Source organism: Ailuropoda melanoleuca, chromosome 4 (genome assembly GCF_002007445.2).
Source record: "Ailuropoda melanoleuca isolate Jingjing chromosome 4, ASM200744v2, whole genome shotgun sequence".
NCBI classification, from domain to species: Eukaryota; Metazoa; Chordata; class Mammalia; order Carnivora; family Ursidae; genus Ailuropoda; species Ailuropoda melanoleuca.
In genome coordinates, this window is record NC_048221.1 from 51,853,650 (window position 1) to 51,880,754 (window position 27,105).

The 27,105-nt window shown below is 36.8% G+C and overlaps 1 protein-coding gene across 1 annotated transcript in view; it reads left to right on the top strand.

The window, feature by feature from the left end:
• PPARG (peroxisome proliferator activated receptor gamma) overlaps positions 1-27,105 on the top strand; it is a 127,230-nt gene that overhangs the window by 21,092 nt on the left and 79,033 nt on the right. The window lies entirely within an intron of this gene.

Consider the following 27,105-nt stretch of genomic DNA (forward strand, 5'->3'; position numbering starts at 1 on the left):
TATTATTTGGGGAGTTAAAGTCTGATACTACAGTTATGTAATTTATTGCTCACATTTTTCCAGCTCCCAATGGCCAAAGCTGAAATACTTTGAATGATAAAATAAATTACTACAGTATTGGATCATAGCTCTCAAAATAAAATATATATATACGTTATTCCACACTGATACAGAAAAATGACTACTGAATCAATAAATAAATGTGCAGTTAAATATGTGCAGTTTTTGTATATCAATTATACCTCAATAAAGCTGTTAAAAAAAAAAAAAAAGACTGAGGAACTACTCCAGATTTGGAGAAAAATAAGAAGACATGGCAACTAAGTGCAGTGTGGGATCCTGGATTGGATCCCGGAACTGAAAAAGGATATTAGTGGAAAAACTGATGAAGTCCAAAGAAAGTACTTCATAGTATTGTGCCAATGTTAATTTATTAGTTTTGATCACTGTACTGTGGTTGTAATATGTCAACAGCAAGAGAAGTTACATGAAGGATACATGGGAGCTTTCTGTCTTTGCAACTTTTCTGTAAACGTCAAATTATTTCGAAATAAAAAGTTCTTTAAAAGTCCCACTGGAGTCCCTAAATAATCATTCTCATTAGATTTTATTGATTGATAGGGTGAGTTTCTGTTTGTTTGCACATCTTAGAACAGAGAGAAGCAGGGGCACTCTTTTCATCAAGGATACTCCTTGAGCTGCGTCTCTTAACCCTAGCCAAACACACTGCAGTCCCTACGTCCACAAGTGTGACCTGCACTTAATAGTTCAGCCAGTTACTTCCAGCCCCTAGAACACCTGTGAGTGGGAAAACCCCACGAGGCGCTGCCTCCTCGGGAACCATCTCTTAGCAGTTTTTAGTTGGTGATGATCAGGGTCCGATTTGAATTTTCAAACCCAAACTGTGAGAGTGTTTGGATCTCATTAATAATCTCTTGGCCCACCAATCTTCATTACCCAAAGCACCATCTGAACTGAGAACTAGGTGTGTTATAATTGAGTGGTAAAGATGACGGAAGATCATACTGTTTTTAGGTAAAATGTCTGGGAGTTCAGTGAGTACAAGTAGTACTAAGGGAACTTTGATTCTTAAGGACAATCGACAGCAGCATTAAGTTTGCTTAGAAAATCAGTGTAACTTTGAAAACCTAAAGCCACTTCATTTTTTTTCTTCATACATTTTTATTTATTTATTTATTTTTCTTTAAGGATTTACTTTTTTTAATAATAATAATTTTTTATTATGTTAGTCACCATACAGTACATCCCTGGTTTTGATGTAAAGTTCCATGATTCATTAGTTGCGTATAACACCCAGTGCACCATGCAATACATGCCCTCCTCACTACCCATCATCAGCCTATCCCATTCCCCTATCCCCCTCCCCTCTGAAGCCCTCAGTTTGTTTCTCAGAGTCTATAGCCTAAAGCCATTTCAAATCAGAAGACCATCCTTTTGGAAGACAAAATAAGGGGCGGGTATATACTTTGGCATCTGAACATGAGTGTTTGGTCTGAATCCAAGCATTTGGGCATAACAATGAAATGCTAAATATTAGGAATTCCTCTCTGAATTTTTTTAATTTTTTGCTGTTAACTCTGTATTTTACACAATTCAGGTGAAACAAGAAAAAACAGAAGTTTGTACCTAGGGCACTGAAATTCCTAGAGACAGCAGGCACCATAGGGGCTGCCAGGGGCTGGAAGGAAAGACGAATAGGGAGCTAGTGTTTCACGGGGACAGGGTTTTAGTTTGGGAAGATGAAAAAGTTCTAGAGATGGTGGATGGTGGTGATGGTTGAACAATGGGTGAATGTACTCCGTGCCAGTGAACTGTGCGTTTAAAAATGGTTAGCATGGTAAATTTTTTTATGTTGTATATATTTTACCACAATTTTTCTGAAAAGCAAAAAAGAAATAATGAAAGTTTCCACCAGTTAGCATTCCACTTCTTTGCCAGGGTGCCCAGTTGTGAGGAGAATCTCTGCTCGAGAGCCTTTATCCTGAGGAATTTTTTATTTTATTATTAATCTAGAGACGATTCCCTGGGCATCATTTACCAACGGGCAGTTTAAATGGCTCCTCTGTCATCAGTTGTGTGCGTAAAAAGAAGCCTGGTACATAGGACACAGTAGAGCTGGGTCGTGGGGAGAGTTGCTTGTGGGGTTAATTTATAACTAAGACAAATGAATCTATAAAAAGAAGAAAAGCCCCATAAGAAATATGTTAACTGATGGTAAGGGAGAAAAAAGGGCTCAGATAAAAGATATCTGAACTTGTTTGGTCCCAATGATTTTATGGCTGAGGAATTCAATTATAGGTGTACTGGGTGGAGCAAATCACAATTCTGTAAATTACTAATAGGACACAATGATCCTTATCATTTTCTGAGTGTGCTCACATGCAAAGTTCAGTCCTGCCCTCTGTAAATAAACTCTCTGTCGAGCTATACTGCTGTGTGTGAATGCAGGGCTTCAGGATTGGAACCTAGATAATGTTGACTTGTAAAACCTAAAAGGCAGGTAGGTGGTACATTTAGAAATAGATTAGGAACAAGAACAAATTACTTTTGCTTTTTGAATTCTGATTATCGGGTTTGTTTCACTTTGCATTAAATTCTTTTAAGATGTTTTTATGGCTGAAAAGCTGAAAATATTTTTTAAATAAAAAGATCACTTTTAATCACACATGCTGTTCTTTTCTGATTTCTGCATATTCTTGTCAATGTGTTCACATTTTGTACTTACTAATAGTTACGGTGTATGTAGCATTTTTGCTTATTTTACTGTTAGATCATAGAAATCTTCCTTTGTTTCTACCTGGCTTCCAGATTTGTTGTAGTGGCAACAGAATAATACACCTTGATACCACATAATTTACTAAGCCAGTTTTGAGGTGGTTTCAAGTTTTTTATTATTATACATTTGCTAATTTATTCTCATATCATTACATATAGGAATATCTTTGTGCACATATTTCACTTTTTAAAAAATAATTTTGTTCAGCTGCGTTGCTGGAAGAGGAGTTTCTTTGTCAAAGGGTTGGAGTAACTGCGTTAGTCTTGCGTTATTAGTATTAAAGACATTTCAGATTGCTCTGGAGGTACATTACCAGCAATATGAGCAGAAACGTATTTCCTCTGAAGCATACATTTAAATGATTTCTGTTCATTTAAATATATTATCATTTAGCAGTGGCTTTGTGTGTGTGATGGTGGAATGAGGGTGGAGAGTGAAAGAGCTTCACCAAGTTAAGGTATCAGAATAATATGGGGGTTTTGGTATTTTTTTTGTTTTGTTCTGTTCTTGGCTAGGAAAAAACCTACATAATTACAAGGAGTTGCAGATGATTTCCTGAGGTTATGCCAAATTTAAATAAAATGTAAAGACTGTGCTCAGGGTCCCTGATGGCCTTCAAGTCCACGTGTTGCTAATTAGAAAGGAATGACTGGTTTTGAAAATGCAGGTTTAACAAAATAGGACTTTCAGAGAGGTGGATACAAATCAGTTGTTTAAAAAAAATTTATCTAAATCAAGTATTCTAAATTTGTGGTTTGAATATTTGAGGGGAATAGTCATGTTAGAATAAATATATACGGAAAATGTTAAGGTACAAAATTATGTGGTTAAAATGTATTAAAATGAACAGGAAAAAGATTAGGGGTGATTGTCTTTGCTTTTCATTCTAAACCTTCATTTGAGGGTTAAGTGTTATAGTTAATGACATGAAGTAGAGATTATAAGTTTTAACTGTAAGACTAGTTTACTCTATTTTTTATGTCAAATAAACAAGATGATAAAAATACAGATCATTTAAAGAAAAAATTATCTATAATCTTAATACTCTTATTCAAACTATTCTACAGGTTGCCTTCCAGTTCTTAATAAACATACACACATATTTTTATGTCTATGTAGTATTTAGTAAATACATTGCTATCCCTTGACCCTCAATGTCTATGCAATTAAAGGATTGTATTAAATGATTTCTAAATTCTCTTTCCTTTCAAAACAACGTTTTAAAACCTACCTTTGCCTGAACTATATAATATTTTGTGAAAAAAATGTATATCAATCACAGTGGGTACTATCTTTACTTAAAAATGTTAGTCACAGCTGTAAAATGTTGAGCGTCCTAAAAATTAAGCCTGTAAGAAAAACTTCTGTGATGTAGAGACTCTGAATTAACAATTAAACTGCAGAATATATGGCGAAGTTTGGATTATTTGAGATTCTTGAGTAATAAGTGAACCCGTGTTCTCAAGTAATTTCAATAAAACCTACTGCACGAATATGTCTGATAAGAGAGAATACAAAAATTACTTTTGACAGTTACTTCTCATTTATATCCTGTACTCTCGTTGTTAGAAGAGAAAATATTTTTAATCTTCTCACAATTTAATTTTAGTATTTCCATCAACTAACATCATGTAAAATTGTTGATTTTGGCACTTAGGAAAAAATGTACATGTCTTCATCATCTCCCCTTCCACAATTCTCTTTGCCTTAAAAAAAAAAAATAACAGTAAGGAGCTCTAGAGTCCTAACTATAGCATGCTTGATTATCTGGATACTTTCAACAACTCATATGTTACAAATACTGTGCCTAAATTCTACCACAGTATCAAGTACGAGGTCAATAATTGGAAGCCACCATTATTCCAAGAAACATAAAGTGAAGCAACTCTGTTATTCAATTTTTTTTCTTTATGCTGATGAACTCCTTGTTCTTCAATTCAGATCCTGTGATCTGAAATCATATAAATTATTAAAAGTTTGGTATTTTTAACCTTTTATACTCTCGGTAGGCAGGACATAGGAAATTTAGTGACGTAAACATCTTTAATAATCTTTAAAAGTCATAAGACTTGGTAGCTGGGACCAAAAACAATTAAGTATAAATTTCAGGAAAATACCATAATGTCATGACTTTTGTTTTCTTTTGTTAGCAAGCCACATGGCTTTCCTCTCAAACTCAAGGAATACGTAGTACAGGCTCCTTTTATGATTTTGGTTTCATCTGCATCACAGAAATATATGTTTTCCTAAGTTTACTCACTATAATTTGTGATTGCTATTTTTCTTATCTGCGAAGGAAGTACAACAGCTCCCACTGGGGAAATACAATGTTAAGTCAATCCTAAAATAAGAAATCTAAGGGAAAGGTCACATCCTAATAACTCGTGCAAATCTAAATTCCCATGGAGCTTTAAAATTATTTTGTAGGAGTAGAGTATTAACAATGTGTTGTTGAACTTCTTCCAGATAGTGTCGTAAAATTGAGAGCACTTTTGTGTCCAGAAGTGACCACTGACGTATAAATATAATTGACAAGAACTGATTTTTTTTTTAGCAATCTATTTTGAGTATCCAGAGAAATCTAGCATGACTACAAAACCATGAAACATTGTTTGGTTGCTTTCACTGGAAATATAAGGTGTATCACTCAGTAAGTATTATAATAATTACATACAAACAATGAAGATGATTTTTCCTACTACTATAGAGATGTTTAATACTCAACTTTTTACCAACACTGACCTCCAGTTGTACTTTAGAAGAACCCCAACTATGTCATTCCAGAGAATATCACTGTTTTGGGAGTCAGGACACCTGGGTTGTAATCTTTCCTCTTCTGTTAATTGACAATTTCTTAAAAACTTGGGACCTCAATTTCCTTATCTGTTAAGTGGGAGATGTTTATTGTGAGGATCAAGTAAGATCAGATATATAAGGGGCTTAGAAAATTCTTACAGCATTATATGTCTTTAAGGGATGACTATAATTGTTGCCTTAAATTTTTATCTTCTCCAAATGAAATCAAAGTAAAGGACAAGTAACTTATTCCATCCCACTCCAGCTAAGAGTCACCAAGACACTCTAATCAGTGCTCCACTCACTGAGAAAATCCAGGTCATTTTTTTAAAGAGTGAGGTTTGAGTGCAAGCCACTCCCTTATACTGTGATACTACACAAGATTTATATTTTGCCCCCAGGATGATTGTTTCCTAGGACATACTGATTTTTTTTTGAGGATGTGTTGTTGGTGCACATCTTTATTCCTTAATCTGTACTTTCTTATTACCAGTTAAAGTGGAACGGAATGCGGTTTTTGCCTTTTGACCTGCTGTTATTTCTTTCCTTAATGGTGATGATGTGTTTTCAGTAATTTAAGGATTTATAGGAACATACTTGGTTGTCCTACCTGCTGGGGCCCATTCAGTAGCAGGAGCTACTTGTTGAAATTATTGAGATATTTCTGCATTTAGTTATTTCAGTTTCAGGCCCCACAATAATATATTGCCACTTAATAAGAAATAACAAAATAATTTGCCTAAATGCTTATCTGTATGAAAGGGGCATAAAGAATTTCTGTAACTATTCAGTATGCTTTTTTTTTAAAGATTTTATTTATTTATTCACTCGACAGAGATAGAGACAGCCAGCGAGAGAGGGAACACAAGCAGGGGGAGTGGGAGAGGAAGAAGCAGGCTCATAGTGGAAGAGCCTGATGTGGGGCTCGATCCCGAAAGGCCGGGATCACGCCCTGAGCCGAAGGCAGACGCTTAACCGCTGTGCCACCCAGGCGCCCCATATTCAGTATGTTTTAAAAATATCTTTGTTCAAGAAAAACATTAAGCCCCTTCATTGTATTAGTTTTTTTAAATTTTATTTTAAGCACCAATATGAAAAAGGTAACACATAACAGATCTGTACTCTACCACATTTTACCAGAAAAAGTGCTTACTAGAAGCAATCACACTTCTAAAAATGCAGTGCCTCTGTGTCTGACAAAGTAGATTAACTTCCTTTAAGTTCACATCCTTTTAAAGAACAACTGACCTGGGATGGCTTGGTGGCTGGAGTGTGTTAGAGTAACTTTCAACCTTAAGTGAAACATGAAAGTTGTAAAAAATGCTGCCAGGTTGGTTCTCATTGTATGGACTAACTATTTTTATCCATCAGACTTTGGAAGAGAAGTAATAGCAACAGCAAGTAAGTATCTAAGAAGAATACATTTTTTGTACAGTTCTGCTCCCCATTGCCAAATGTGGTGGTGGGGGGATCTTTCTATATATGAATCTACTGATTGCTGCCACTATAATTTTGTTTTTCCAACCTTTTTATTTCCATTGATGTTGATTTAGTTCAGCTTTTCCTAATTCCTTACCTGAGTAAGCAAGTTATCTGTCTGACTCAACAGTCAGCTGTTTGGATTTCATCCTCCCAAGTTGACAGTTATCTTTCTAAAATGTTGTTTGTTTACATTTCACCCTCCTTTCAGGGAGCATTAGAGACCTTGTGGTCATCTCAGCCTACCCCTTCAGCCTATCCCGTCCATTTGCTACCACAAATATTATGATTCAGCCACACCAGACTGCACAGTGTTCGCCTCACAGCATTCAGTTCATGACGGGAATATACAGTTATTGTATCATACTATAACCGATTTTATAGTTAGGGTTAGGAGTGAGCTTCGTGGGAGCAGAGACCATCTTCTGGCTATCCCTAGTGCTTAACACAATTCTTAACAAATATTATGCAAGTAATATAATTGAAATTAAATGATTCGGATATACTTTTATTTCTACTAATTAGACATAGTATTATTAGCAGTCTTGCCTAAATATTATTTTAAAATTTACCAACTAGAGATGCAAAGCATGTACAAAATTGAATTATTTAATTTTTTTTTTAAGATTTTTATTTATTTATTTGACAGAGAGAGAGGTAGCAAGAGAGGGAACACAAGCAGGGGGAGTGGGAGAGGAAGAAGCAGGCTCCCAGCGGAGCAGGGAGCCTGATGCGGGGCTCGATCCCAGAACGCCAGGATCATGACCTGAGCCGAAGGCAGACGCTTAACGACTGAGCCACCCAGGCGGCCCCAAAATTGAATTATTTTAAAAGAATTTCCATGACCTATATATGTATTTATGATTTTGTAGATTTAACATTTACATAGGCTTTTTCTTTTTGCACATGTTGTAAATGAATCCATAAAAGTGCCTAAGGACCTCATCAACTACTTTTTACCTGTGTAATTCAGGAATGAAAAACGTTCAGTTCACAGACTAGTTATGGCCTTTCAGTGTTGTGCTGCATCTGAAACAGGGCTTCCAAGTCAGGTAAAGGGCTAGGACAGTTATTTGTCCCGAGATTTTTTTTTTTGATATCTGTTTATATGTATTACTTATTTTTTTTAAAGATTTTATTTATCCATTTGAAAGCGTGAGAGCGAGTGAGCACTCAAGTGGGGGGTGGGAGGGACAGCAGCAGAGGGAGAAGCAGACTCCCTGCTGAGCAGAGAGCCCCACATGGGGCTCCATCCTAGGACCCCAGGATCACGACCTGAGCAGAAGACACACACTTAACTGACTGAGCTACCCAGGTGCCCCCATATGTATTATTTTTAAAGCAAGTTATTTAATGAACTACTTTTATATATTCAGTGCTCTTCTAGACAAAACAGAGATGAGATGGTCCTTGCTCACAGTCTTGTTTCAAAGATAGTACTTACACATACAACCTGAGAGAATTAAATAACAGAGCCGGGCAGTGTGTGATTGAGGAAAAACATGCAGTAAAAATCTGTGGAAGAACACATACGTGCAGAGCTGGAATAGTGAGTAGTTGTTTCATAAGATGCTTGCACTTGGAAGTAAGGCTATGGACACATGAGAAGGAAGAAGCCAGAAATTGTAAACATGAGGAACGTCATGGGGTAGGAGGGCCAAGATATTAATGGGCATGCTTATTGGAGAATCAGCGGGAAGTGCACATACGGAGGAAAAGGGCTAGCTTTGGCAGGGTACAAACGTTGGACTGAGAAACCTGCATCTTGTCTAGGAGGCATTGGGACTTGAGGATTTGGAAATAGGGAAGAGGTAAGATAGAAGCCCTCTGTGGAAGAGACAAGCAAAAGAGATATTTTGATAACTTATAAGATTTGGTGACTAAATAAGAAATGAGGAAGATGAAAGATAAAAGGGTCAAAGATGAACTTTTGGCTGATATACAGAGAGATGAGATATTAAATAGAGAAGAGGGACTCCTCTGCGGGAAGAAAGATACATTTGCTTTTAGATTTGTTGAATTTGAAGTGAAGGTGGGATATCTAAGAAGTATTCCAGAGAGATGTGAAGAGAGGGGATGAGCCTCATTTCAGACAGTGAAACTAGCCTGTTGATTTGGGTGTCATGGGCATAGACTGAAGCTGAGGGCCACAGAACAGACACACAGGTGAAGTTTGAAAGAAGAAGAGGAGGGAGTGGTGTCATCGATGCCAAATGAAGAGAGTTTTAGGAAAAGGAAAGGAAAACAACACTTAGTATCTCTTATGTACCTGATATTGTGGTTATAACTTAACATATATAATCTTATTTAGTCCTCACAATTACCCTATAAAGTAGGAATTAGGATTATCTCTATTTTATAGGTGAATAAAGTGAAGTTTAGCAGGGTTCTTGCTTGAGAGCCTCATACTGCCAGTACAAAGTGGAATCTAGATTGAAATAGAGGTCTTTCTGACTCCCAAGCTCACATACTTTTTTACTGAAGTAAAATGTAAAATGGCAATGAAAGGTCAAGAAGAATGAAGAAAGGGGGCGCCTGGGTGGCACAGCGGTTAAGCATCTGCGTTCGGCTCAGGGCGTGATCCCGGCGTTATGGGATCGAGCCCCACATCAGGCTCCTCTGCTGGGAGCCTGCTTCTTCCTCTCCCACTCCCCCTGCTTGTGTTCCCTCTCTTTGGCTGTCTCTAACTCATAAATAAATTTTAAAAATCTTTAAAAAAAAAAAAAAAGAAGAAAGAAAGGTATTCCTTTAACTGCCATTAACAGTTAAAAGGTGGAGACGGTCATTTAAGATTAGGGTTTAAGTCCAGCAGTAGGAAGGGGTATTTCAGTGAGCTGTGAGGGTAACAGGTGGTGTGTGAATGAAGGGAGTGATTTTAGACCACTGAGAATTTTGGCAGCAAGTAGGACAGTCCTGGAGCAGCTGAGTCAAGTAGAGTCGAGAATAGAGCACATCAGTGGAGAAGGTGGAAATAGTACAGGGGTGAGGTCTCAGGATAGCCATTAAAGAGAAACAGACCCTGTGAGAAAAGACTGCCTCCACTAAGTTTGGAAGAAAGGAGAATGAGCTTAAATGTGACCACTCTCCTGGTAGGTAAAGAAGAAAGGTGGTCACGTAAGCATAGGTTTATCAAAGCACTAGCTATAATGGTATTTCCGAAGTTTTATCTTACTTGGAAGAAAAGCTCATTAAAATAAAGACATGGCAGCCAAGCGACCTTAATCAAGTCTCTTTCCCTCTTCTAGCCTCATATGTTAGACAAATTAGGTTAAGTTAGACCAATTGATCTTTAAAGACCCTTCCAATACTTAATTTTCTATACATATAGAATGGGACAGCCTTGATCTGTTCACAGATAGGGTGATCATATAGCTTCATATATCAGAGGAATTTGTAGGAATAACTAAAATAAAACAAAGGAAATTTTTAGAATATAAGGTCCACAAGTCAAAATTTCTGAATGTATCCTTCCTCCCCCCTTATTAAAAATTATTAAAATGTCTGAGTGTGTTGCTGACTGTAAACTCTTGAAGGCAAGGACTGTATCCTGCTCTCTGATGTGTCCTTAGCATAGAGCATAAGGCCTGCTACACAGTAACAACTCAATGAATACTTAGTAAATGAATGAAAGCTGAATTACAAAATAGAAGGTCACCAATAGAGGCTTCCTACTCTTTCCATGTTTTTTCTCTGCTTTGATTCTTCTTATCAGTCTCCCCCATGACAATTCAGTAACATATTATGTTAAGACAGTTATGTACCTGCCTTGTTTTTGTCTCATTTTGATTGTTTTTTGTTTGGTTATGAGTTTGATTTCTTGTTAAAAAGGAACTATGCTTGCGGGGATTGACTGACAGTTAATGGAAATCTCAGGATTTTTCAAAATTATCTTGTGTAGTAACTTAAAAATTAATTAGTATCCTAGTTTCCCATCTTTTGTTAACTTAAATTTTACCAAGAACATTTCTTTACTGAAGAAGGAATTGTATTTTATGTTATGAAGGAAAAGCAACTTAGAAAAAACCCAGAAATCTATTTCTGAAAAATTTAGTGGTGCTGGTGTTAGAAAAAAAAAAAAAGCCACAAGAAGTCATCCCAAATTTAGTAACGCTTTCCATCTTAAACACGTGATTTCAGTTGTCCCAAGGCTTGCTAAAGGTTATAAAATGTCACCATAATACGTTACTTCCTTATGAGTTCTTACTACCTCCCCACCATAGATGGAGTTGTAAAAACCCTGAAGTATGACAATATAGTTTATTACACTTTTAGTTAGAACTATTTTGCCAAAAGAAGCTAAGAACTAGAGGAAATGGATTTAAATTTACAGCAGTTCAGTGAAACAGTATATACTTTTTCCAGATCACTAGAACAGCAAGCCAATTTGTAACTTTAATGCCTGGTATGGTGGAAAAGTTACAGCTGTAACAAAATCAACAGACACATCCCTGGCTAGTGTTCTTAAGTGAGAAAATCGACTGTAGGAATATTTTCCCAAATACATGTTTTTTATATACTTTATACTACTTTCTAGAATATTCTCATTTTTACTTAGTGCTATTTTGGGAGTCACTGATTCTTCTCTTCTTTCTGATAAAGAATTAGAGCCCGAGTTGACATTTCACTGTAGTCAACTTCACCTTCAGTGATCTGGTGATCTGAAGATGTCTTTCTATCCCTTTCATTACCGAGCTTCAAGTTTGTCATTGGTCCTTCCTTATCCTGAGTTGGAGATTTACAGTATTGGTTTACATGGGTTACATAAAAATGAAGACTTCAATAAATGACTTTTTAATTCTTGGATAGAAACTGAAATGTTGGGCAAGACAACCAAGTATCCAAAAACTGAATGCTCAGCTGAAGCTGTATGGTTAGTTATCCTCGGTTTTTAGTCAAGATAGTAGCATAGCTTGTGGAATCAGCCATCTGTGAGAATATGAACTTGAAGGAAAAGGATAATTGATTTTTAAAATTTCTTCCTTACATGTTTGTTCAGGGGATGGCTGGGTGGCTCAGTCAGTTAAGTGTTTGCCTTTGGCTCAGGTCATGGTCTTGGGGTCCTGGGATCAAACCCTCTCCCTCTGCCCCTCTGCCCTATTTCTGCGCTCTCTCTCTCTCTCTCACTCTATCTCAAATAAATAAATAAAATCTTTTTTTAAAATAGTTTGTTCAATTTTAAGTATTTATTTTTTTTCAAAATACACAGTATTATTTTAAGAATATCCAGTTTACTATGACAGACATATAAGTTATATCAAAAAGATTATCTTGTAATTTAAAATACAAGAGGCAGAGTGAAAAATACTGAGTGGTAAAAAAAAAAAAAAAAAGGAAACTGGATGTTTTACCCCAATTCGCTTCTTCCTCTTTGGAGTGCTGTGGATTTTATTTTAGCTGTTCTGTTTCCCTGGCCATGGGCAGTGTCACCACATCTGTTAGAGTCTCCTGTACTTCGAGAGTTAGAGCCATCTATAAATCAGTAGTCTGAGTGGAATCTTGGCAGATGAGGTCTCAGTCAGGAAACAGGCATTTTGTTTATATTTAGATAATTTGAGAGTCTGGCCTCTGGGTATTCTGTAAGAAGTCCAGAGAAGAGAAGTCTGGAGAACAGAATATTTATTATAAATAGATGTTACCTTTCTCACTCAGGGGTTTAATTCCAAGCAGCTTGAGTGAAATGAAGGATGTTGTCTCTTTTGACTTACTTGGCAAGGTTTTTCGAAGAGAGTGAAGCGTCCAAATCGGAAGAACATGAAGACCGTAGCAGAGAACACAGGGATGACAGCTGGCATGAGAAAGGCACTGTTGAGAAAGGCCCCCAACTCAGAATCTGAAGAGGTAGCAAGGGTGATCATTTTGTTTCATAGTACACTGGATACATTTGGAAAAGACCTTTGAAACATAGGCATGTCACAAAAGTAGTGCTAAACTACCAGGGTGTTTCAACAAAGAAGAGCACTTCTATTAGAATCACTTGTCAAGTTGTAAAACAAAGCAAACAAATTGAACAAATAAAATTAATTCTTTAGTCTCTGAATGGCACTGGAGTTCTGTTTTCCCTTGCAAACCATGTGTTCTATAAGGTGAAAATTGGAAGAAATAGCCTTAGGTTCTGCTCTCGGAACATACTGTGCACAACAATTGTGATTTAACTTTTCTCTCCTGGATTCTGAAATTCATTTCACCACTTATTGTCTCTACTTGAAGGGGATACAAAGGATAATAAGAGATCAGTATATTTGGACTTTCAGATCAGCTGTTCTTCAGTTACCCTTGAGGCCTCTAACATTCATCACTAAGGATGGTTAGTAATTAACTTGAACCATACAATTAGAATTTGTGCTGCTTGATAGGTGTAAACCAGTTATGGGGACCTCCATAATTCCAAATATGAGTAGGTGATTAGTCATACACTTACCACTGCTAATTCTTTTTTTTTTTAAGATTTTATTAATTTATTTGAGAAAGAGTGCACATGAGTGGGCACAAGCAAGGGGAGCGGCACAGGGAGAGGGAGAAGTAGGCTCCCCACTGAGCAGGGAGCCCGATGTGGGGCTCCATCCCAGGACCCTGAGATCATGACCTGAGCTGAAGGCAGCCACTCAACCGACTGAGCCACCCAGGCGCCCCAGTACTGCTAATTCTTGAGATCCTTGATTGTAGAAAAAGTTTTCTACTAAAACAATGTTTTGTGTTTTGTGTTAGGTCATTAATGCTTTGGTTGTCCGACCAGTAAATAACAAGCTCCTCTCTCACTGTTTTTTATTGTGGTAGAATATATTTCACATAAAACTTGCCATTTTAACCATTTTCTTTTCCATTTATATTTCCTTTTATTTTATTTTTCAAATTTTTTTATTTGAAAATAGTTGACGCATATAATGTTTCATTAGTTTCCAGCGTATAACATAGCAATTCAACATCTCTGTATGTTATGCTACGTTTTGCACAAGTGTAGCTGCTATCTGTCACCATGCAATGCTATTATGATGTCATTGACTATATTCCCTATGCTGTACCTTTTATTTCCATGACTAGAAGCTTGTATCTCCCACTCCTCCTCTTCACCCTATTTGCCCTACCCCTGCTTCCCTCTGTTCTCTGTGTTTATAGGTCTCATTCTATTTTTGTTTTTTATTATTTTGTTTTGCTTTTTAGATTTCACATGAGTGAAATCATATGGTATTTGTCTTTGTTTTTTAAGATTTTATTTATTTATTTGACAGAGACAGCCAGCGAGAGAGGGAACACAAGCAGGGGGAGTGGGAGAGGAAGAAGCAGGCTCCCAGCGGAGGAACCTGATGTGGGGCTTGATCCCAGGACCCTGGGATCATGCCCTGAGCCAAAGGCATACGCTTAACAACTGAGCCACCCAGGCGCCCCAGTATTTGTCTTTCTTAGTCTGATTTATTTCACTTAATGTAATACTAGGTCCATCCATGTTGTCACAAATAACAAGATATAATCCTTTTTTATGGCCTCATAATATTCCTGTGTGTGTGTGTGTGCACATGCGTGTATCGCATATTTTCTTTATCTGTTCATTTAGTTGCTCCCATATCTTGGCTATCATAATTAGTGCTGCAGTAAATATAGAGGTGCATATGTCTTTTTGAACTCATGTGTTCATTCTCTTTGAGTAAATACTAAGTAGTGGGATTATTGGGTCATATGGTATTTTTTAAAAATTTTTTGAGTAACCTCCATACAGTTTTCCACAGTGGCTATACCACTTTACATTCCCACCAACAATGCACAAGGGTTCCTTCTTCTCCACATCCTCAACACTACCTGTTATTTCTTATTTTTTTTTATTTTAGCCATTCTGACAAGTGCAAGGTGATCTCATTGTGGTTTTGATTTGCATTTCCCTGATCATTATGATGTTGAGCATCTTGTCATGTGTCTGTTGGCCCCATTTCAACCATTTTAAGTGTACAGTTCAGTGACATTAATTGGATTCACAACGTTGTGCAAACATCTGCCCTGTCTATATTCAAAACTCATCATCATCCCAAACAGAAACTCTGCACCCATTAAACAGTAAGTCCCCACCACCAGCCCAGGGTTATTTCTGTCCTATTTTTTGTCTCCATGAATTTGCCTATTCCAGTTATTTCGTGTAAGTGGGATCATACAATATTTGTCCTTTGGTGTATTATTAATTTCACTTAGCATGACATTTTCAAAGTTCATCCACGTTGTAGCATGTATCAGAACTCCCATTTCTTCTTTGGCGGAATAATACTCCATTGTACATATACACCACATTTTGCTTACCCATTCATTTGTTGCTGGAGACTTGGGTTGATTCCACCTTTTGACTTGTATGAATAATGCTGCAGTGAACCTTCATGTGTTCGAGTATCTGTTTGAGTCCCTGTTTTCAGTTCTCTTAAGTAGATACCTAGGAGTAGAATTGCTGGCTCATATGATAATTGTGTGTTTAACTTTTTGAGGAACTGCCAAACTGTTTTCCGTAGCTACTGCACTATTTTACATTCCCGCCAGCAATGCAAGGGTCCCGATTTTCACATCCTCCTGAACTCTTGTAGTTTTCCATATTTTTGATTAGAGCCATTCTTGTAGGTGTAGACTGTTATCTCATTGTGGTTTCGATTTGCATTTCCCTAATGACTAATGCTATTGAGTATCTGTGCATGTGCTTATTGGACATTTATATGTCCTTTGGTCAAATGTCTATTCATGTCCTTTGCCTTTTTTTTAATTGGGCTGTTTGCCTTTTGCCTTCTTATTGTTTTCTCACTTTTTAACTTATGTTCTCATATACTTCTCTGTATAATTAAATGATAGTATAATTTGAGTCCAGGGAAATGCTTTCTATCAGTCATTCATTGCCATATACATTGACTTATGGTCAAATACTTTTCATCCTGTTACTAAATCAGTACCTAAGAATCTCTCTTCAAATGATAGATTTTTTTTTCCCTGAATGCCTTGTTACTGTGAATTTCCTTGTATTCTTTCCCAAATCTCAGTTTAATGAGCCCATGTGCAGGGGTGGAGGGGAAGCCCATGTGGGGGGTATGAATCATTATGAAGTACTCTAGAAAATAAACATCCATTTTCATTTTCTTAGAATGATGAAATTTTAGACCAGGAGGAGGCCATCTCTGTCTCAAACTGGGAGCCACATATTCTTGGGGATCTGCAAATATATTCTTGGGATCTGAGAGTTTCAGAATTTAAAAATATTACGTTTTTATATTAATAATAATCTAAAAGGTCCTTTTAGATTTATAATGACCTTTATAAAAGGTCATTATAAAGGCCAGATTTCACAATTCAAGGACATTTAATGGTGTCTTGTATCGCTTTTCTCACCTGGGGGTAGCAGGACCTCTGCGGAATCTGAGGACACAACCTTGGCAGGTGTCTAAGATTTTTTTCTTCCTTTAAAAGGGACCCATACATTAGTGAAGCTCCCTGATCAAAACCAACGCCTTTCCTTTTACAAAGAAGGCCTAGAGAAGTTAAATGACTCGCCAGAATAACACAGCAAGTTAATAAAACCAACCAGCACTAAAACCCAAGTCTTCAAAGCCTTCCTTCAGTGTTCTTTGTGCCACGGTGGGGATACTGCCGGGATCCTGTCATCACTGAGTTTAAAATGTGGTAGAGAAGCAGATGAACAAGTAATAACTAAAATGACAAGTGTGCAAAGGAAAAGAATGATAATAGGTGTTGTGTCAAGTGATAGTAGGGTAGTTTAACCTAGTCTGAGGGTTCAGACAAGAGATTTTTATGCTGACAATTGAAGTGAGAGCGGGAGTTAGCTGAAGCGAGCTTTGAGAAGAGCAGTGTTACAGAGGAAATAACTTGTGTGTGGGGGAGTCTGAGGTGGGAAAAGGAGTGAAAAGAGGCTTCTAAGATAAATAGGGACCAGATTATTCCAGTATAGGTTTTTTTTTTCTATTTTTTATTCCTTTTTTTTTTTAAGATTGTATTTATTTATTTGACAGAGAGAGAACGTAAGCAGGGGGAGCAGCAGAGGGAGAGGGAGAAACAGGGTCCCTGCTGAGCAGGGAGCCCGATGCAAGGCCTGATCCCAGAACCCTGGGATCATGACCTGAGCTGAAGGCAGATGCTTCACTGACTGAACCACCCAGGCATGCCTCCAGTATAGATTTAAGACAGTTAGGAGTCAATACAGCATTTCAGTAAGGAAGTGATGTAATCTGAGTTGCATCTTTAAAAGGGCACTCTAGCTGCAGGTACATAATTGATTAGAGAAGAGATAAGGGCCGATAAAGATATGGGGAGACCACTTAGGAATCTACGGGAAAGATAGGGTTGAAAGAGAGGACTTAGGGTTGAAAGAGAGGACTGAGAGAAGTGGCTAAATATATTTAACAGGTAGAATCAAAAGGGTGTGGTGATTGATTGAATGTGGGTATTGTAGCAGTCAGTTATGACTTCCTTTTTGGGGGGCATGATCAGTTGGGAGACTCTTGGAGCTTTTTATTAAAGATAGGGCTCACTGAAGGAGACAAGTTTGGGGGAATAGATAATGAATGCAGTTTTGGACCATTTGCAGTTGAGTTGCCTAGGAGCTATTTCAGTGGATGGCTCAAATAGTTGTCCAAATACAGAGCTGTGGCACAGAAGAGGCAGCCAGGGCAGAGATACAGATTTGGTTTCAATTTATCCATGATATTGGAAATGTTCTATAGTGGGATTGCTTAGGGAAGAGCATATGGAATTAGAAGAGTGAAAGAGCCTAAGACAAAGCCTTGAGGAAGGAGCAACCCTAGTGGTAGGGTAATTGGTGTCTCAGGAGCCAGGTGGAAGACAGAGCAGTGGAAGAGAGGCCAGCATCCAGGGGCCTGCTCTCTGATGGAAAAGTCAAATGATTGGTTCCATAAAATGTCTGCCTACCTTACAACCAGAGACAGTTTTATGCTACTGATTGTCAAATTAAACATGTTTCCAATCCTTTTGCCAAAATCTAGTCATGTGAAATGTTGATAAACTGGGATGTACAATGTATACATTGTTCTTGGTGAATTGAATTTCTGGTTAACTCAGCCAACTAAAAAAATAAAAAACCCTTTTCATTTCTGGTCGTACAAAATCTTTCTTAAACACAATAAGCCATTTTTCCGTCTTGATAGATATTGTGAGATGAAATAGAATTTAAATTCAATTTAGATAACTGAATTGATGATTTGAGAACTTTTATTGTCTTAGTTTCATTTTGAATAGCAAATGACATTTTTCTGAAGATACAGAAAATATTGAAGATTATCTCAGGAAATGCTCTGGAAGCTACTTTTAAAAACAAATCACTTTTTAACTGCTTTTTTTTTTCCTTCAGCATTTATCCATTTTTTCTAAAGGTATAGGAACAACTTTCAGTACATTAAGCGTATTTAATAGTGAATGAAAGTTACATTGCAATTGTTTTTATTTAATATCTGGCTTTTTCTATAATTCTAACTCAGTAAAACCAGCTATATCAGTATATTCCTCAGCACAGTTAATTTCATCAAAATGTATATTCTTTGATCACTTACCTCATATATAATGCAGACATTTCGAATTATTCTACTGACATGACAAGTACATATATGTGTGCAGTAAAGAGCCATCTGAAAAGTTACATCTAAATTAGGTTTGAGTAAATTAAGTCATGAGGCAGGTGCCCAGGGGATATTTCCAATGCTAGCAATACCAAAGTGAATTGTTTAATAAAGTAAAATACCCTTTAAAATGGGGTCTGGGGAGAAGAAAACTAGCATTTATACTTAACTCTGTGCCAACCACTCCTAAGTGCTTTACATACCTGATTTCTGAGTCTTGAAGTGGTTCAATAGCTTGCCCAAAGTTACAGCCTGGGCATGGGGTGGCACTGGGATTCTAGCTTAAGTTTGTCTAATTTTAAAACTAGTATTCTTTCCATTTACACCTCTGCTCCTCACTGGAAGTCAGGAGACCTACATTCTAGCTACTATTCTGTTCTTCCTAACACCTCTAACCTTGGCTAAGCACAATCATTTTTTTGCATTTGCTACCCCCCAGGCACACTTTTGCCCCTTACCCCTGTCTAGAATGCTCCATACTTCCCATCCATGTGTTTATTCATCCAGTTGTTAATCAGTTCATCAGTCAGCCAGACAGTGATCTTTAATCATGCAGTGATATTGAGGTTCTGTGACACAGACATGAAAGTGACATAGAAACATGGTCTTTGTCTCTAAGGCGGTCACTCTCTTCTAGTATATACCTTGCTCATATATAAGCCCTCGCGGAAATCCCATTTCTTCCATGGAGACTTTTCTATGATCCATCCCATTTTGACATGCTCTTCAGGATTCCCTGTGAAACTTTGTCATTTTTCAATTATTTGGCAATTAACCAGGTGCTACCTTGTGACATCTCTTCTATCATTCGCTAGAATCTATTCAAATCATGAATCATTATTACTTAACTTTTCACCTCTTTGCAGCTTGTTTTGTCGAGATACAAATTTCTTAAGGGCAGGCTTACCCTTCTCTGTATTTCCCACACTGTCTTGTAAATAGCAAAGTTTTGTGACTGGATCCATTCAGCAGATGTTTGTTAATTTGTATTAAATATTTAGGTTCAGAGTTTACTTTCTGGTCAAATGATCTTGGCCGTCACTTAGCTTCCCTGAGCCTCAGTTTTCAATAAAATGGAAATAATTCCTACCTCTTGAGACTAAATAAATAATATATGTAAAAGTGCTTTGTATACTTCAAAATTTTAGACTATGCAAGTGTTACTGATCGTTTTATATTTTGTGGTGTAAGTAGCGCTATCCTGAATTCTTCCAATAGATACTTTGTGTCTCAACATTGACTTCACCTGTTCACTTGACCTATCTTTATCTCCATTATCCTACTGTATAGCTCTTTGCAGTTTAACTTATCTGCTCTAAGTTTATTTCTAGTTCTGTCCTTTATTTTGCATATTCCCGAGTCTTAGTCTCATTTATGCTTATGGACATGAATAGTATGAACTGCTATCAGAATAGCCTAATCTGATGGATCACAAGGCCCATCCAATTAATGGACCCATCACACTACAAAACTGAGAATACTAAAAATTATTGTTAATTTTCTTTCAAGGTAGCTAAATCCATTCACTTGTAGTTTCAGATTGATATAAAGGGTTTATTGTTAAGAATGTTGAAATGCTTTTTAGTCTGTACTCTCCAAAGTATATATCAAAGCCTGTATTGCCTTAGGTCATCTGTATGGGATGAAATACAATAATTTCAATAGCTAAGGCTTATGATTAAGACCTCCCAGGTGTTAAGAATTTACTGAATTGCATTATTCGGGTCTTTGTTACTTTTGATGCTTTGGTTAATTTTATGCTTTGGGGGGGCACCTGGGTGGCTCAGTTGGTTAAGCATACGCCTTTGGCTCAGGCCATGATCCCAGGGTCCTGGAACGGAGCCCTGCATCAACTCTCCGCTCAGTGGGGAGTCTGCTTCTCCCTCTCCCTCTGCCTCTGCCCCCTGCTTGCACTCACATTCTTTCTCTCAAATAAATAAAATTAAAAAAAATCTTTAGAAATGTGACGCTTTGGTTAGCCATCAAATGAAGTTTATTTTACTGCCATCATTGAAATAAGCTTTTTTGGTCATTTAAAAATACTTGTAATAGGGTCATTGTTTTCTCTAGCGTATCTAGAGTATAGTTCTTGTGTGGTTAAGGTCTCTCACCTCTTAGAAGCCTTGAAATAAATATATTGACTATTATTGTTATTTATGTTGAAAGATATTAAAATGAGATTTGTAATCCAAATGGGCATTACTTACTTCACATCTGGTTGCTTGGAAAGTGGCCAGATGCAACAGTTCTTAATGCAAGACAGCCTAGGGCAAAACCTTTGCAATTCACACCCTCCTTTGCAAAACAGCTGCCCTGTGTGAAACTTTCACATTAAGAAAAAAAGAAGAAAAGAAAAAACAAAATTTGCTTCACCACATTTAATTATAAATTTCCAATGAAAGTGTTCATATGGTTCCTACATTCAAGAGTGAACAACCATTAGAAGTGGAAGGCAATGTGCAATGAACATTGGCAGCCTTGACCTAGTTTCAGGGCCAGGACCAAAGACATCATGAAACTTCTCCTCTCTTACATCTCCTCACTTTATTGAAATTTTTTTTAAAAGTAGGCTACATGCCCAACATAGGGCTTGAATTCACGACCTCGAGATCAAGAGTGGCATGCTGACCCAGCCAGGTGCCCCTACTCTGCTGAATTTTAAAGTGATCATATTCCTGGTTGCCTGTGACAGTCTCGGTTTATGCCTGTTCCTTGAGTGTCATTTTTAATATTGCCCTCTTTTACTCTTGAAAGTGTCCCAGGTTGGGTAATTAAGATTATGGTCATCTTATTTCATCCCTCAGAGACACCAGTCAGGTCTGGGAGTGATGAGAACATATTAAGTGGGAAATGATATTGGAGTTGGGACGGTGCTGGAACCAAAAGGCTACTGATCAGAATTCTCAGTAAATAAGATGTGAACTGAGCTGGAAAGTGATTTGTGAATGCATTCTGAGCGTCATAAGATCCATCAGATTAATGCTGGCTGCTCATGGGGAGTGGGGAGAGGCGGAGGACAAGAACCAGGTCAGGAGTTTGTGGTATCTTTTATGCAATACTAACGTTAAGCTTCCTGTCTGAGGTTTTCCATGTTGTGAGTCTCTCACCTCTTGATTCTCTTTGAGGACTGGTGATGCTGATATCTAGCAGAAACACTTCACAGAATAAAAAAAAAAAAAAAGATGGAAGATAATAGTTCTTTAGAAAAATGGAAACATATTATTCTTGATAACCGTCCTCTTCTTTGAAAAGCTTAGCTGAATGTCTCTGCCATTTACCTTAATAATCTACTCAGAAACTTAATTTTATTAACTATAAAAGACTTGCTTGATATTTTCTTTTCAAGAGTCCTCCAGATTTGACGGCTGTTATTTTTTAATACTCAATTGTTGCATAGAGTCTTTATTTTATTTAAAATAACTTTTTAAATTCTAAGAGCGGTAGCTACTATTGAAAAATATGTCGAAATATATAAAGCAAAAAACAGTTATTGATAATCCCATCACCCAGAAATAACTAACAATAGCATAGCTCCTTTCAACCTTCTTACGTGTATATATTTTTTAATGTGTGTTCAATGGAGCTCTTAAACTATAACCATAAGGAAAATGCTTTTAGTGTTCTAGCAACAATAGGGAAATAATAATAGCTTACATTTGCATAGAGCTTTAAAATATGTTGTTTTTTTCAGATAGTAAAATATTTAATCCTCATAATATCCTTATAAGGCAGGGTAGATGTTACTTTCCATTTTATAAATATGGGGAAATTGAAGCCCAGAAGTGCTCAGTGACTTGCCCAAAGACATTCGTAAGCAGTAGAGCCTTGATTAGAACCCTGTGCTCTTTCACAGCCCAAGATTCTTAATGTACGCAACTCAAAGAGTTAATTATGCTAGAATTTTCAAGTACCAAAAACTGAATCTGGTCTAAAGAGCTAATTTTGAGAAACTGATTCTTTAGCTGGGAAAAGAAGGTGTAAGGAAGAGGAATGTTGTTTTGAATAATGGTCTTTAGGTTTGTACAGGGGCAGTATTCAAAGAAAAGTAATCATCTTCCTTAGAACCTCTTCTGAAAGTAAAACAGGGGGACTGAATTTCCTGTGGACATTTAAATTTGGAGTAGGATACTTCCGTGAAGGCCTTTGAAAAGACAGTGTATTATCTGTTTGGAATTAACCATCAGTTAAATCTTGAACATCTAATGCTGTACTGATAAAGAATAAATGAAATAAAAAGCATACCCTCTCATGTTTCCAAAGGACTTGACAATATACCTGGAGGAATAAAACAAGCATCTATGAAACAGCTTAGCTGTAAATTATGTGGTAGTGACTGTACATAAATTGAATTATTAGGGGTTAGAAATAATAAATTGATATTCAAAGAGCATTTACTTTGTGCTAATCAAGAAAATATCCTTCAGTGTTATAAATAAGATCAAGAAGCCAGAAACAAGTCATGGTGGATGACAGAAAATAAGAACATACACGTTCATTCACACATTAATGCATCCACTCCACATTTATTGAATATCTACCATATGCCATAGGTACATAGGAGTGACTAGATAATATCCTTTTGAATAGAACTTAAGTTACATGTTCGGGAATAGTGAACAATAAGGTGGATGAGTAGGTGAATGTGTGGGTGGATTATAGCAATATTATTAACCTATGCAGAGGTTAGATGTGATTCTAATTAAGGACAAGAGTTTATAATAGATGAGACCTAAACACTAACAATTTATTGAATGGAAGAGCTAAAGGGAAATGTTAGAAGTCATTTACTCTACCCACCTTTCCTTATTTCTACTTTAAAATTTGGGAATTACGACCAGAGCCATTGTGACTTGCCCGAGTTTGTAAACAGAGTTAGTGGCAGAACTGAACAGTTGAACCCTGGTCTTCCACTTTCCAGTTATGTATACCATTCTGCCTCTTGACTCTTGAATTTAGCTAAAATATCTTTTCTTCTTCCCCATGCCAGCTATGTGACTACCAGATGTTAGATCCTCAATTAAAGGTTTGGATTATAATCATTACTCAGTCATTGGTAGAAATGGTTTAGAAAATGAATCTGTTTCGTCTCAATCTCAGTGAATATCTTATTTATAAAATGACTAAAGGCTCAATGAGATTAACAATATACAACTTGGAATAAATGTTTTATAGCAATGGCAGGTAAGAGTCTGTATTTTAGACCTAGCTTGATCACTGACTGTATCATTTCGTACAAATCATACCACTTCTTTTTTATCTATAAAATAAAAGGGTTGGAAACACTTTCAAAGTCTGGTTCAGTTATTTTATATAGCTATGTCTTATTAGTATTTGAGTAAAAGCACAGACTTCTTTTAAGGAAACAATTCTTAGGATTCTCAGCGTTCACATAATTTTTATCATAACATAACTTAAATATGTACAAAACCACCCATAAACTTTTAATGCATGCAGCTCTTACATACAACCAAAACGAATCAAATAACAAGTTACAGGGGCACCTGGGTGGCACAGCGGTTAAGCGTCTGCCTTCGGCTCAGGGCGTGATCCCGGCGTTATGGAATCGAGCCCCACATCAGGCTCCTCTACTATGAGCCTGCTTCTTCCTCTCCCACTCCCCCTGCTTGTGTTCCCTCTCTCGCTGGCTGTCTCTATCTCTGTCGAATAAATAAATCTTTTAAAAAAAAATAACAAGTTACAAAATTCTTAACTTTCAAATTAATAATTCAAAATGGAAATGACTGTCCTAACACCTGTTTCTGAGGTTCTACAGCGCTTGCTGGTCAATGCCTCTGATTAAATTCTCTGTCAACTTTTCTCTGACTACTCTCTTCTGTGAAACAGTCCTCCTGACAATATTACTGGGCCTCATTTGGTTTTCACTTAGCTCAGATGAATCATTTACATGTTAAAAGTCTACCTGTGTCCTTCTGTCATGAATCCTGGACAACTAAAGTAGTAATCCTGGGCACCATATCTGAGTTTATGAAATCATAAATACAAACACTGGCACTGAACCTGCATGTATTTGGTTATAAAAATCACCCAGATAATCCAGATAGCCAGATAATTAAAAATATAAATTATTCCAGTTTTTTTTATCATTAGAATGAAAGGAAAATTGAAAGTATAGGATTGAAAACTTTTTATCAAAATTTGGAAACAATTTCAATGTCCATCAACTAAATGGATAGCCAAAATATGGTATGCCATCCACACCTGACCTAGATTCTTCATCAATAAAAAGGAGCTTACTACTGATACATGCTACAACATGGCTGAACCTCCAAACAATAATCCTAGGTGAAAAAAGCCAGAGGGGCGCCTGGCTGGCCTAGTCAGTAGAGCATTTAATTTACTCTTGATCTCAGGGTTGTGAGTTCAAGCCCCACATTGGGCGTGGAGCCTACTTAATTTAAAAAACAAAAACAAAACCAAAAACGAAAGCCAGACGCAAGACCATATATTGCATGATTGCATTTATACGAAATGTTCAGTAAAAGCAAATCTATAAAGACAGAAAAGTAGATTTGTGGTTGCCTGGGATTGGAGGCGGGAACTGGGATTGATTGTAAATCAGCATGAAAGATCTTACTGGGTGATGAAAATGTTCTAAAACGGATTTATGATGATGGTTGCAAAACTCGGTAAGTTTACCAGATTTCATTGAATCGTATACTTGAAATGAATCTTAATGATTTATAAAATATACCTCAATAAAGTTGTTAAATAAAGCTTTTTATAAAGTTTTTTTTTTAAGTAGGACTTCCTTGAAGTACATATCCATAAGATATCCCCTTCTCCCCCCAAGTGGTAAGGAGACCTGTTTGAAAAAAACACTATTTTGGTGGAACTGGAGAGAGCATCCAGTGATTAAGAGATCATGGATTCTATTCTGGCTTTGACTTTGGCATTAACTCTATATTATCTTGGGAAAGGCCTCAGCAAGTCACTTAAACTCTTTGTGCCTTGATTTCCCCATCTGCAAATGAAGAGGGGGTTAGATTAGATGTTCTCTGAGACTTCCTATAGATATGACAACCTCATCTTTCTGTTACCCTCTCTCAATCTCCTGTTTATCGTCCCCCCGCCCCACCCACAATATTCTTTTCAAAGACCCTTTAATCAGCTTGGCATATTGCTTGTCTCATTAACTCTTGGTTACTAAAACTTCCTGACCTTATTGCATAGGTCTTTCGAGTATGCAGTTCCCAGAATGTTTATCTGAGTTACATACTAGATTGAATGCCACATCATTCATTAATCTCCCAGAGGCTATGTTCTCATCCTCTATAACTCTTATGGATGCTCTTCCATCGATAACAATACACTTCCCCTTCAGGCAGTACATGAAAGAGACAATGGACGATACAATGGAATCATCCTATAAAATTACACAGAATGAGAATCTAGCCCATTGTTTTCTCTTGCTGCCTAAGGAAGAAGTTGTACTCTTTGGATCCCCATAAAGATTTTGGCTTGTCTACCTCCTCGGATTCCCAAGTAACAATTAAGCAATCTGGCCTTCTTCCCACTTCTCATTTCAATGTGTAGGATCCTTGTCAACTTGCCCAGAATGACTTTAGGCATTTTGAGCTATTCATCTGACCGTGTGCAATAGATAAATAAAAACATAATTAGAAGGAGGACTGACTTAAGACTCAGTTTTGTTTTTATTTCTGTTGGGCTGTGTGTGCTCGTTTTAGAATTGAAAAAGTTATTTCTTGTCTGTCTTTACCTTCCTTTTGTGTTTAATAAGATGTTTTTGGATGTTTAAAATGAAAAGTTTATTACAATGGGGTTTATGTTTGTAAATATAGAAACATAGAATCTTACTTCCTAGAGCTTAGTGTATCTGAAGAAAAGCAACCTTGGGGTATAAAGAACAAACTTGGTGGTTGGAATGTGGTTTAATTAGTCCATAAACCTGTCAGGAATCTTAGACTCTCTTCCTAAAACTTTGCTGACACACAATATGATTTTGGAAGAACAAGTTAAGTTTGTATTCTACTTATCCCCTATAATTAAGGAATAAACATTTGATAAAAACTGAAAGTCCCTGTTGATGGAAATTGTTTGGTAAAACTGAAGCATTAGTTATTTTATTAGGGGGTGATAAGTGGTTTTGTATATGCCATAAAAAGAAAAAGAACCAGAGCAGATGGGTATCCTGGTTGTAACTGTCAGAACCAAGGATAACAGAGAAAATTGAAGTTGAAATAAAATTCTTTAGAAATGATTGAAAAAAAAGAAACTTAGGTATATAAATATTTTATGATAGGAATATTCAATGAACAGAAGATACAGATATGCCCAACCAAGAAAGTTTGGTGTTAAAGATATCTACCTTTTTAATGACAGAGAACAGATTAGATATTTATTCTTCTTTTGCTAGTAGGAACTGTTTCAGGATATCCACATAGTTGTACT